The sequence below is a fragment of the Sminthopsis crassicaudata genome, chromosome 3 (assembly GCF_048593235.1).
Source record: "Sminthopsis crassicaudata isolate SCR6 chromosome 3, ASM4859323v1, whole genome shotgun sequence".
Taxonomy (NCBI): Eukaryota; Metazoa; Chordata; class Mammalia; order Dasyuromorphia; family Dasyuridae; genus Sminthopsis; species Sminthopsis crassicaudata.
The window spans coordinates 132,657,456-132,669,982 of NC_133619.1; positions in this window are offsets into that span (position 1 = coordinate 132,657,456).

Consider the following 12,527-nt stretch of genomic DNA (forward strand, 5'->3'; position numbering starts at 1 on the left):
TTCGATAAAAATGATGAACAAGCTGATTTTAGAAATGTCTGGAAAGATTCTGGATAAAACCGATAATACATTGTACACAATAACAGTAAGAATGTGAGATGAACAACACTGAAAAGATTTGGTTCTTCTCAGAGGTTCAGTGATCCAAAGCAATCCCAATATACTTTGAACAAAAAAATGTCATCTGCATCCAGAAAAAGAACTTTAGAGATTGAATGTATATCAACACATGCTATGTTCACTTTTTTTTTCTGCTTTTTTTTTTACTCTCACACATAGCTTTTCCCTTTTGCTTTGATTTTTCTTTCCCAACATGATTTATAAAACGTGTATTAAAAATAAATATTTTTAAATGATGTCACATTAAAAAAAATAATAAAGTAGGGTCCTTTTTTCCAGAATGGAGGTTGTACTGTCCCAAGATTCCAAGGTTTTGTGAAACTATTTGCAGACATCCTTCTAGTTACCTATATGCTTTCAATACTTTCAATTTTGTATTATCCAAGAAGTGTGTTTACTATTATCTTAACCAATGCACTGGGTCTATGAGTGATCACAAGCAATCTTTTTTGTCCTGGACCTATGAGAGGGTCTCTAGTCCAAATCCATTCTGACTATAAATTCTAGTATGCTAGTGCTGCTATTCAACCTAACATTGCGACCCAAAACTGCTTCCTACATCTGAATAAGGACAAAATAGTCCTGCTTTAGCACTATGAAAGAGAAACCTTGTATTCTCCTTCTGACCAGCTCTTGGACTGCCTTACCATTTGTAGGCTGAGACCTCTGGAAGCCCCTGCCACTGCTACCCCTTTTGATTCAGTGCCTTTCAAAGCTTGCTCCTGCTTTGCTGGGGCTCCTTTGAAACACTCATGCAAAAAACCTTTCCTCATCACTTTCCAAGTTGTCTTTGTCATCCATGGGCTGAGAGGTCTGGAAACCACTACTGTTATCACTGATTTGGAGGCCTCAAAGTCTCTTCCTGGTTTCTGGAACTGGTGCTGTGTTGGCATGACCTGTGCATGGACTGCACCTTAATCCCACCGTAGTATGGCAGACCTTTCCTGTCTGTTTCCTTCCAAGTTCCTTTCAGCTGAAAAATTATTTGATTTCATTTTTGTGGGTTATGATGCTCTAAAATTTGTTTAGAGACATTATTTAAACGTATTTGAAGGAGTTTGGGGTAGAGTTCAGCTGGTTTTAATCTGCCATTTTGGCTCCTCTCATATTATTTTTAAAAAAAGTTTTTCTCATTGTTCAATATGTTTGGAGAGTTATTAGAATTGACTCACTGTTTCATTATATATGTGGAGTATCATAACTATATGCAGTAGCTAAATATTTGATGGATGAAAGAAGATGATTCCAATAGAGAGAGCAAGCAAAAATGGGCCTCCCACATTGTGAACCTGCTTGATATTTTTTCTTTCTTTTTTTAAAATTCTGACTAATCACCTACATTCACAATCCCATAAGTTGTAACTCAGAGTACCTTTCTTATATTTGCAGATGTGAATCACTATCTACAAAGAAAGATAGAACTTCTCACAACTCAATAGAACAGGTAGAGATCATGATGTATTCCTTCAATGAGTAGTAATCTATTATAATCTTTTCAATAAGATGTAATTGAGAGGAAACCATCTTTCAATTACAGAATATTTGCATCAATGGCTATGAAAGCAGTTAGATCTAGATCTGAGTGGCAACTTCTCTGTTGCAACTATAGATTCTCTTCCAGAACACTGTAGCTTTTGTTTCAGACAACAGCATAGCCAACTCCTGATCACCTATAGTAAGGAGGAGGTAAACTATAGTGTCATTTTTTTTCAACCTAATGTTCACTTGAGGTTATGGAAGTTAGGGACTAAGAGGCTAGAACTGGGAGTGATAAGACTGAAACTCTGTGTATTCTACTCAAAGATTTTCTGGGCCTTGACATCTTTATGCTTCCTAAGGATTTTTCCATTTATCCTGTAGTGAGCCCTCTTATATGTATTTTCTTTACACTATTAGAAATCAGACTTCTTGGTAACAGGTAGTCTTATTTTCTTAAATTTTATTTCCAGTGATTAGCATGTTGATAAGTACTTATGAAGTTCTTTTTCATTCATTCATAGAAATATCTTTAATATCATGTAATATTTTGGTTTTACAGTTTTATATAAAAAGATGACAATGACACAAATATGATATATAACTACATCAAAACAATTAATATAAATATTAAATATTCCCATTGACCTAATCAATCACTTTGTAGATCTTGCACATATTAACTTCCACAGTCTTTTGTGTACCTATCCTAGTCTCTATCCACTTGGCCAATATTCTACCTCAGGCTCTCATTAACCTTTTCTGCGACTATTTCCTAGACTATCTCCATCTCCTTCATCTCTTAAAGTAGTTTTTTTTTTTCATTCTTAGAATTTATTCCATTCTTAAGAAGTATATTCTAAGCACATTGAATAGCCTATACATTATGTGGCTTTCAGGGAGGACTAAGAACTCTAATATGAGGGTTTTCTGAACGCTTTTCTGGGCTGCTCATCCACCTTTGATGTCCACTTAGCACCCACCTCATAGGACTCCTATGATTCCTCTAGCATATTCAATGACCACATCTTTATAAAACTTAATAGGAAAGCTTAACCAGATTTAGGGTAATCAATAAGCCTTAAATCTGTAGATAAAATAAGGGGATGTCTATCCCATGAACATGAAGAATTTCCCCAGTGGAATGAGCAGATGAGAGCAATTTGTTTCGATAGTCATGAAGGCAATTGGAAGGCAGCAGAAGCTGTGGAAAGCTTATATCTCAGTCACGCATTCAAGATACCAAGTTCATCCATTGCAATTTGGACCATTACCAGCTGTCCTAGTTTAGTTTGGACTTTGATGAATCTGGAAGAGAGAGTGAGGCTGATGACTTTGTATAACTCTTATTAAAATCCAATTCATGAACAAGTCTAGACATTACCTTCTGATTTCATTGGTCCTTTTCTAAAATGAAGAATGAACAACTCCTTTCTTATCTCTTCCTTTCGGAATTTGGAGTTTTCTTCAAAATTCAGATAAACTTTTCTTTTTGTAGTCCTTTTTCTCTAAAATAATTGTTTTTTATATACTATGTAGATATATACTAGTATATATTATAGTAATATACATATATATACACACATTCTATATTTATTTTTATTTTTAGAGCATTGAATATTATACTGAATTATAGTTCTATGTCTTGTACACACACACATACACACACACACACACACACACACACACACACACACACAAAGTAAGCTTCTTGAGGTCAGGGAATGTTTCATTGCTGTTATTTCTATCTTAGGGCTTACCATTATCTTTAACTCAGAAGATGTTTAATAAAAACCTAGTGAGTGGAACCTTTGTGTAAATACTATACAAATGCAAGGTGTTTTATACGTCATTTTGTCCTTGTTACCTTTACTCCTTTATTAACTTAGCTAAGATCTTTTCTTTTAATTGTTGTATCACATGTTGATTAGTTATGTGACCCTTGGGAAATCATTTAACTTTATACAGTATCATTTTCCTTATCTGTAAAACTATGGTAATAATACCTATTACCTATTACATTGAGTTATTGTGAAGACCAAATAAGATTGTGAGACAACATGTAAAGCATTTGTAAATCTTAAAGTGTTGTTTATGCCAGATAACTATTTTTCTTCTTAATTTATCTATAATTTTAAAATCTGGTTAGCTTAGAATGAAATATTATCTGCATCTCTCTAATGGAAAGCATATTCTTAAAAAGTTTTCAACTTCAGTGTTACTTTTACCATATGTGTAAAAATGCCTGAAATATGTGATTTTCAGAAATGTATTCAATTGTATATGTATATTTTTGTATATATACATATATACATATGTACATGTGTGTGTATGTATCTGTGTTTATTTGTATGTATAATCTCATAATCTCATGGGAACATTGCTTCCAAAAAAAAAAATTAAGACAGAATTTAGATGAAATATAATTGCTTTGTATGCTTACTTCTTATGCCATAAAAGAACATCTAATACAAATTTACAGTTTTAAAAAGAAATTAGTAAAAATGAAGAAAGAAAAGTTTAGAATGTACTTCTTGATTTAAAAAAAAAAAAAGTCCAGGGGCAGCTAGGTGGTGCAGTGGATAGAGCACCAGCCTTGAATTCAGGAGGACCTGAGTTCAAATCTGGTCTCAGACACTTAACACTTCCTAGCTGTGTGACCCTGGGCAAGTCACTTAACCCCAGCCTCAGAAAACAAAAATAAAAATAAAATTAAAAATTAAAAAAAGTACAACCAATTTTTTCTTCACAAAAATTACACATGTTTAACTTGCTCTCTAGGGAAGGAAATGGAGGGAAGAAAGAAAGAAAAAAGAAAATGGAAGAAAAGATTTTGCAAGGGCAAATGTTGAAAACTATCTTTGCATATATTTTGAAAATAAAAAGCTATTATTTAAAAATATAAAATATAAAAAAAATATATTATTTAAAAATATATAATTCTACCTTCACAAAGGTTAGTTTAATGTGAAAAGAGTGAGAAAATGAATGTTTATATTCTACATTGCAGGGGCTTTGGAAAAATGAGTAGCTTCAAATTCAAAAGTTACTTTTTTTTTTTTTTTTTAACATAAATTGCATTTCAAGGGGAATTTAGTAATTCAGTGTTAAAGGGAAACTAGCTATTTTATTATCCACTTGCAGGAACTCCTCTTAAGTATTTCCAAAAGTGTTCACAAAAGTGATCTGTCTTTAAAACAAAGAATTCTCATAAAATATTTTAAATAAAATATTATACTAAAGAGACCCATAAAAACAATGTGTGTAATCACACTTGGGGATATGTGTGTGTGTGTGTGTGTGTGTGTGTGTGTGTGTGTGTGTGTGTGTGTGTATGCATTTTTCCCATAGTGTTGGCAATTTAAGTGCAATATAGAATAAGGAATTCAGGGTAGATTGCTCTCAGAGCAATATTCATTTCAGTGATATTTTGCTACTTATATTCATGAACAATAATAAAAAGAGATATTATTTAAGAAATATACAAAAGTATGTATACTTAGCATATTCACTTTATTGGATATCATTTAAAGGAAATATCCATTTAAAATCAGCTGACTTTGCCCATATTTATCAATGCATTTTGGCACACTGCATTATTGCTTCTTTCTGAACTTAAAAATAACACTAGATTCCAAAAGCTCCTAGATTGAAGGAGAATTAAAGTGTTAAGCACAGAGAAAATGGTGTTTTACTTTCTGTAATAGACAGCTAACTAATGATATATTATTCAGGTCGGGTGAAGAGCCTGTTTCTAAACAAATTCAAGGACACAATGAGTATGTTTGTGTAATGTCAAAACAGATGAAAAGAAAAAAGTGCACACAAATGTGTTCTTTTTGTATATACTACCAAACATCTGAGTATTGAAAACCATATGGATAAGTGGTTAAACTTTGTAATTTTCATCCAGATGCTTTGCATGGAAGAGACATAGCCTATGGGTATGCAATAAATTATATCAAGAATAATTGCCTTCTCTGACACATTTATTCTGCTGATGGGAATTTACGAAACTTATGTACACTTACATAATATCTCAGTGTCTGTAAAATCATATGCAACCAACCAGTTTAAGAAAGGAATAAATCTGCAAAAGATAATTTTGGAGTATGCATGGCACATTAGGCATGCTATGCTTGTCAAGTCAACAGTCTGAATGCACACCTATTGTGACACATTGTTCCATTTCTCAGTTAATTTTAAGCATGATAAACTAAGACATATTGAGGCAGAGCCTGATTATGTTTTAATTTTGTTCTGCCCCTGCTTTTATCTGATGCAGACATAAGTCACAGTGATTTTACTGAAAGTTTCACAGAAGCAAAGAATAAGAAACCTGTCCTAAATTTCTGTATCTAAATGTGTGTGTGTGTGTGCATGTGTGTGTGCTGCGTGATTCTGTGACTAGACTTATAATTATGTTTGATGTAAAATAATTCCAGATAATGAAATTCCTTCTATCCATGTAGCTCCATAGATATTTGTAAATGAGTTTTAGATAGTTGATAAGAGAACCAAGAAGTTAGGGGGCTAGACCAGGGTCACACTGTAATATTTATCAGAAATGTGACATGAATCCCCTCCTCCCCATTTATATTTTTAAATTGTTTCTGAATGTCTTTAGAAAGAGCAAATTATTTAATTATTTCTTGGTGCACTAAATTATTTTTACTAGGCAAGATTATGATGCTATTTCTCAGGCTTAATTATATTATATTTAGTGTGATTTACATACATAGCAAGACTTTATTAAATGATTATTTATTTTACTTGATGACCTTATTCTGATGAACAAATACTTTTCTCAACTAAATCTATGTCATTATGAAATTTTTAAAAAATAAAGTAGGATTGGAAATAGCCTTGGGAACAGTAATACATTATATTTATATTTTGCTTTAAGAACACTCTATAGTTGCTCATTTGATCATCAAAATTACACAGAAAGTAAGGGAGATTCTTTGACTTATTACATGGGTAAATTGAAGCTTTGAGTAGTTAAATGAACTCATAGTAATATAGCTCATAGCAAAACAGCCAGTTTCAAAGGCAGGATTTTAACAACAGCATTTATTAAATAATATGTCTATTTATTAAACAGCATCAGGAAGTTTGAAAAACACTGGAAATATAAAGTGTAAAGAATAACAGTCCCTGCTTCAAGAACTTTAGATTCTTATTAGTGAAGACCTTTATTAAAAAGCTGAAAGAAGGTGTGGTTGGGATGGGAGTATGTGGATGAATGAGGTGTCGAAGGTTTTGTGCAGCCTTGAGAAGAATGAAGGTGTATCTTGTTTTTGTACCCTTCTTAAATCAAGGTTCTTTTAAAAGACATTTCATTAGAAGGAAAGGTGGGAATGGTGAATAATATTTTCTATGAATTTCAAGAAAGAAGTGAGTTTCTGGGATTAAGAAGTCTTATGGGTTTAGTAAAGAAAACCCCAAATTCAGGTTGGAGTGGAATGAATTTAGTTCTCTGATGTCTCCTTGGCCAGAACTCTTTTGCTTTTAATACAGGAATTAGCATTTGTAAAATATTTTTTCTTATAAAAATCTGGTGTAAAAAATGTGCAGACATGACTGCACATGTATAACCTTTCTCAAATCCCTTCCCTCAAAATATAGAGATAAAAGGAGAGAGGATGAGAAAGAATTTGGAATTCAAAAATATATCAGGTTTGAACACAAATTTTGCCTCCAAGATCTATAATCCTTTTAATATGCCAAAATTCCTTATCTTTTGGTAAGAATATGCCCCCAAACTCTAATATATGTGCATACACATAGATATTAAAAACATATTCTTTATAGAAAGGAATATTTTACTCTTAGTTTTCCTTTGTATGCATCATGCTCACAGTTTGAATAGTCTGCTACTTCATTTGGTGTTTGCCTAGAAAAGAAATTAAGTTTTTATACTATCTCACATAAAATTTAAAATGTAACTCCATGTCATTCGTTCCAAAGGAAAAAAAAATTAAAATTGTTATAAAGAGGAGAAAAAATATCCATGTTGTGCACTATTCTTTTTCTGACAATAGTTGATAAGGAAAAAAAAATGGTTCCCAAGAGACTATTGGTAAGAAATTTATTTTAATTTTGATTTCATTTTGTTAATTTTTATTATTTGGTGAACTTGCCTCAAAACTCAAAGCCAATTTTGTTTGGAAGCTGATTATAAATCTATTCTTAAGTATATAGTGAAATTGGACATGATCTAATAGGGAAGAACTAAAAAGAAAATATTTACTAAAGAACAATTTTCCTGGTTAGGAGAAATTAGGAAATTAGTTAGGAAATCTATCTCATGATATTTGAATATTTATATAAGAGCTCAAATATTTATCACATAAAAATCGAAAAAGGGATTCAAAGTTTCCCATATAATTGGACATAAGGGAGTTTTAATCTGACAAGAATTCTATAAATATGAAAACTTCCATCTCAATCAGCTTCTAAATTTGAACAATTTAAATGTAGCTTAATCTATAACATGACTTAATTTATCTGTAGGTCAGTTTAACTGGATTGATTTCCTAAAGGGGTATTTGAAATTGTGATTCTATTTAACTAAGTTTGTTCAACCTTTATCACATTGAAGGAAGCATGAGATTATGAATCTCTCTTTTTAAAATTTTCATATCCTAAAAAAATTATATGAGACTACAATATGTAAAATGATTATACATAATTCTATCCAAAGTAATTCTTAGAATCCTCATTATTGTTCAGTATTATTCTTTCTATTTCTAGAACCTATGCTTAAATATAATAAAACCTAATTTTTTACCATTATAATTTCTGCATTGTGATAAAAGTGTTTTACCAGCAGTGGAAACGAAATTTAATTATTTCTATAACAATAATATAAACATATATTTCTATAATATATTCCTCAAAAGATTAGTGAACTATTCTAAAATCCTAAAATTAAAATTCCTAAATATCCCGTGTTTTAAATAATCCTAAGTGAAACAAACCAAATTTGACTGAGTTTTATATTTCTCCTTTATCTTTTGCTTTCTTGATAGACAGGAAAGGTAAGCTTACTCTTTCCCTGAACATTTCCTCTCAGAATTAAGTAAGTTTAGGGAGAATACTTTCTACCTCAAAGGAAAACCCCCACCCCTTCTTTACATTATGTACTCTTTTGCTATTATATTTCATTACTTTTTGGCACATTAGAAAAATTTTGAATGTTAAGGAACATAACTGTGTCTTGTCGATAGATGTCAACCATTAAAAATACTCAGAAAATTATCTAAAAGTTTTTTTTTTTTCCGAATAAAAACCCCCTTTATTAAGACAATGTCATTTATAATTTTCCAACAACTTATTTATCTTGTGGATTACATTTAGAAATATTTACCTAAAGTGCTATTTCCCAGCTATAGTCCATCTTGTACATAACATCTGCCAGAGGTTCCCCCCACAATGCAACATGCATGTTTAACCAAAAAAATTCTTAGATCCTTAATATATCCACCCAACATCCTACTAATTAGTGATTAAGGGTTTGTTTTGAGGCAGTTTAACAAAGCTGGAAAATTCCAAGTTATCCAAATTAAGGATATTCATCTTTCAAGAAGGTTGTTTTCTGACCTTCCAGATTTAGTTGTTCTATCAAGTTTTGGTTCCAAAAATGAACTTGAGGTAATTTTACTATAAGAGGTAATGTGATAAACTCCATAGAAAGAATGCTAGCTCTAAAAGTTTTTTTTTTTTTGTTTGTTTGTTTTTTTTTTTTTACTGGCTATTTTAATTACAATTTAATTATCATCTTATAGTCCACTGGTAAATATATATTTCAATAAAAATATTTAAATGATACAATGATAGTTTTAAAAAGTAACTATAACACAATACCAATGTGTGGCTGCATCTGTGTCTCCATACATCTATGTCTACACACATATAAATAAATGTAAATATGGGAAATATAGCTAGACAATAATTCATGTGAAAAGCCTGTTTTTTTGTGAACTATGAGCTAAATATGCATGATTCTTATAATATGAAAATAACAATAACAAAAAATCCTATGCAGAAAAAGGGAGATGATATTCCAACTGTTGACCATATGATCAAATCAAATTATATTCACTTCTGAGACACATATTTTAGAAAAAAATTTGACGAACATAGTATTTCCTAGAGGTGATTAATGGGATGATGAGAGAATGGAAAACATGGATTTATTGAGCAAGGTAACCAAGGATGTTGAAGCATTAAGAAAAGAAAACTTAAGGGTAGAATTATGACAGTAGATGCAAGGGGATTAAATTTGTTCTCCAAGAATACAGATAACATGATGTGGAACAAGTTATTTGAGAGAGGAAAAAAATTCTTACTAATTATATATACTTGTGTATCTGTAAATATAATAGATGTATACATATATATGTGTGTGTACACATCCATATGTTTACATATGTATATATATATATATGTATATGTATATATATATATATATATATACACACACACATACATATATAAAATGAAATAAGTTATTTTAAGAGGTAGTATATTCCCTATACTAGAGCTATAACTACCACTTATTTGGAATGATGAATGATGTGAAAGGAGTTTTGTTTTTTTTTAAACACAACTTACTCTAGAGGACATGAGAAGTTCTTTCTAACTCTGAGATTCTGTGATAATCCATTCACTTGAGACATATTTACTTTGACAGCCATGACTGCCAGTGATGGACCATGCTGACTACTCAGCTGTATTTATAATGCTTTTAGTTGTTGCTTCTTAGACAAAAAGTCATTCAACAAAATGCTATATATATACCTGCCTCAAAACTCAAAGCCAACTTTGTTTGGAGGCTGATTATCAATCTATTCTTAAGTATATAGTGAAATTGGACATGATCTAATAGAGAAGAACTAAAAAGAAAATATTTACTAAAGAATATTATTAATGTTTGTGGCAGCCCTCTTTGTAGTGGCCAAAAACTGGAAACTACATGAATGCCCATCAATTAAAGAATGGCTGAATAAATTGTGGTATATGAATATTATGGAATGTTATTGTTCTATAAGAAATACCAACAGGATGATTTCAGAAAGACCTGGAGAGACTTACATGAACTGATGCTGAGTGAAATGAGCAGAACCAGAAGATCGTTGTATATTTTAATAACAATGCTGTATGATGCTCAATTCTGATAGATGTTCAACAATGAGATGAACCAAATCAGTTCCAATAGAGCACTCATGAACTGAACCAGCTACACCCAGCAAAAAAAACTATGGGAGATGACTATGAACCACTACATAGAATTTCCAATCCCTCCCACATTTAGTGTACTAAATGTACACTATTTCAAAGTCTGATTCTTTTTGTTCAGGAAAACAACTGTTTGGTTGTGTATAAATATATTGTATTTAATTTAAACTCTAACATATTGAACATGTATTAGTCAATCTGCCATGGGGGGGAGGGAAGGAAGGGAAAAATTAGAACAAAAGGTTTGGCAATTGTCAATGTTGTAAAATTACCCATGCACATATCTGGTAAGTAAAAACTATTTTAAAAAAGAATATTATTCATGAAATGTATAAAAGATGAGTTGTTGGGTGGAAGGAAGATAATAGCCTCCATTTGATATCTTCATGATGTAAATAAAAGTGGAGATAATTCCCAGCATAGTGGTTGAGTCATGTATGATGGATATAAGGAGTACATAGACAAGAATGGAAATTTGTCAAGAATGAACTGTTTGTCATTTTCACCATGTCAAAAAAACAAAATAAAGCAAAACATATTGATGATATCCATAAATTGAGGGTTTTTTTGTTTGTTTGTTGTACAGTTGCTGTTGTTTCTAGTATAGATGTTTAGCAAATTATTTCCACCTGATAACTAGTTGAAATCTGGCATTAAGGGGATAGACTCTACTTTGGGCAACAAAAAATTTAAACATTGCAGAAGTCTGATTATTTGGGTTTGTTAAAGTCCATCAAAGTTTTGTCTTTAAAAATCTTTTAAAAAGTGAATAATTGAATATTTCAAATCCCTCACACCACCCTCAAGGTAACTATGTCTTGTTAGGAAGATGAAAAACAAAATTATAATGACCACACAAATGACAATTTAGTACAGTTCAAATCTAAATGTTTGGCTAGTTTTAGGTGGTATTAGCAAAACAATATATGAACAACATTAAAAGGGATGCAATGTATGTCTGTTTCTTTTTTTTTTTTCCAAAAATGCACAATCCTTTTAAACAAATTTTCCTGTTTGTCATGTTGTGCAAGAAAATATCAGACCAAAAAAGAAGAAAGATAGGAAAGAAAAAACAAATAAACAAAAAGGTTGAAATTACAGTATCTCAATCTACATTCCAACTTCACAGTTCTCTGTGTGGCTGCAGATGACATTTTATATCCTAAGTCTATTGAACTTGTCTTGGATCATTGACTTGCTGGGAAGAACTAAATCCATCATAGTTGATCATTACCCAATTCTGATGTTATTATGTGTGATACCTTGGTTTTGCTCATTTCATTCATCATGAGTTCATGTAACTTTTTCCAGGCTTTTCTGAAATATGCCTGCTTGTTTCTCATATAAAAGCAATATTCTGTTATATTCAAATATCATAACTTATTCAATTATGCCCCAATTGATCAGAATACACTCAATTATCAATTCCTTGCCATTGCAAATGTTGCAATAATTTTTTGCACATGTGAGTCCTTTTCCTTTTTTTTATAATCTCTTTGGGATAGAGACCCAATATAGACACTGCTGGATCAAGGGTATGCTAAGTTTTGTAGTCTTTTAGGCTAGTTTCAAATTGCTCTCCAGAATAATTGGAACATTTCACAATTCCACCAACAATGAAATGCATTAGTGTTCCTGTTTTCTCATATCCTCTTTAATATTTGTCATTATCTTTTCTTGTCATATTA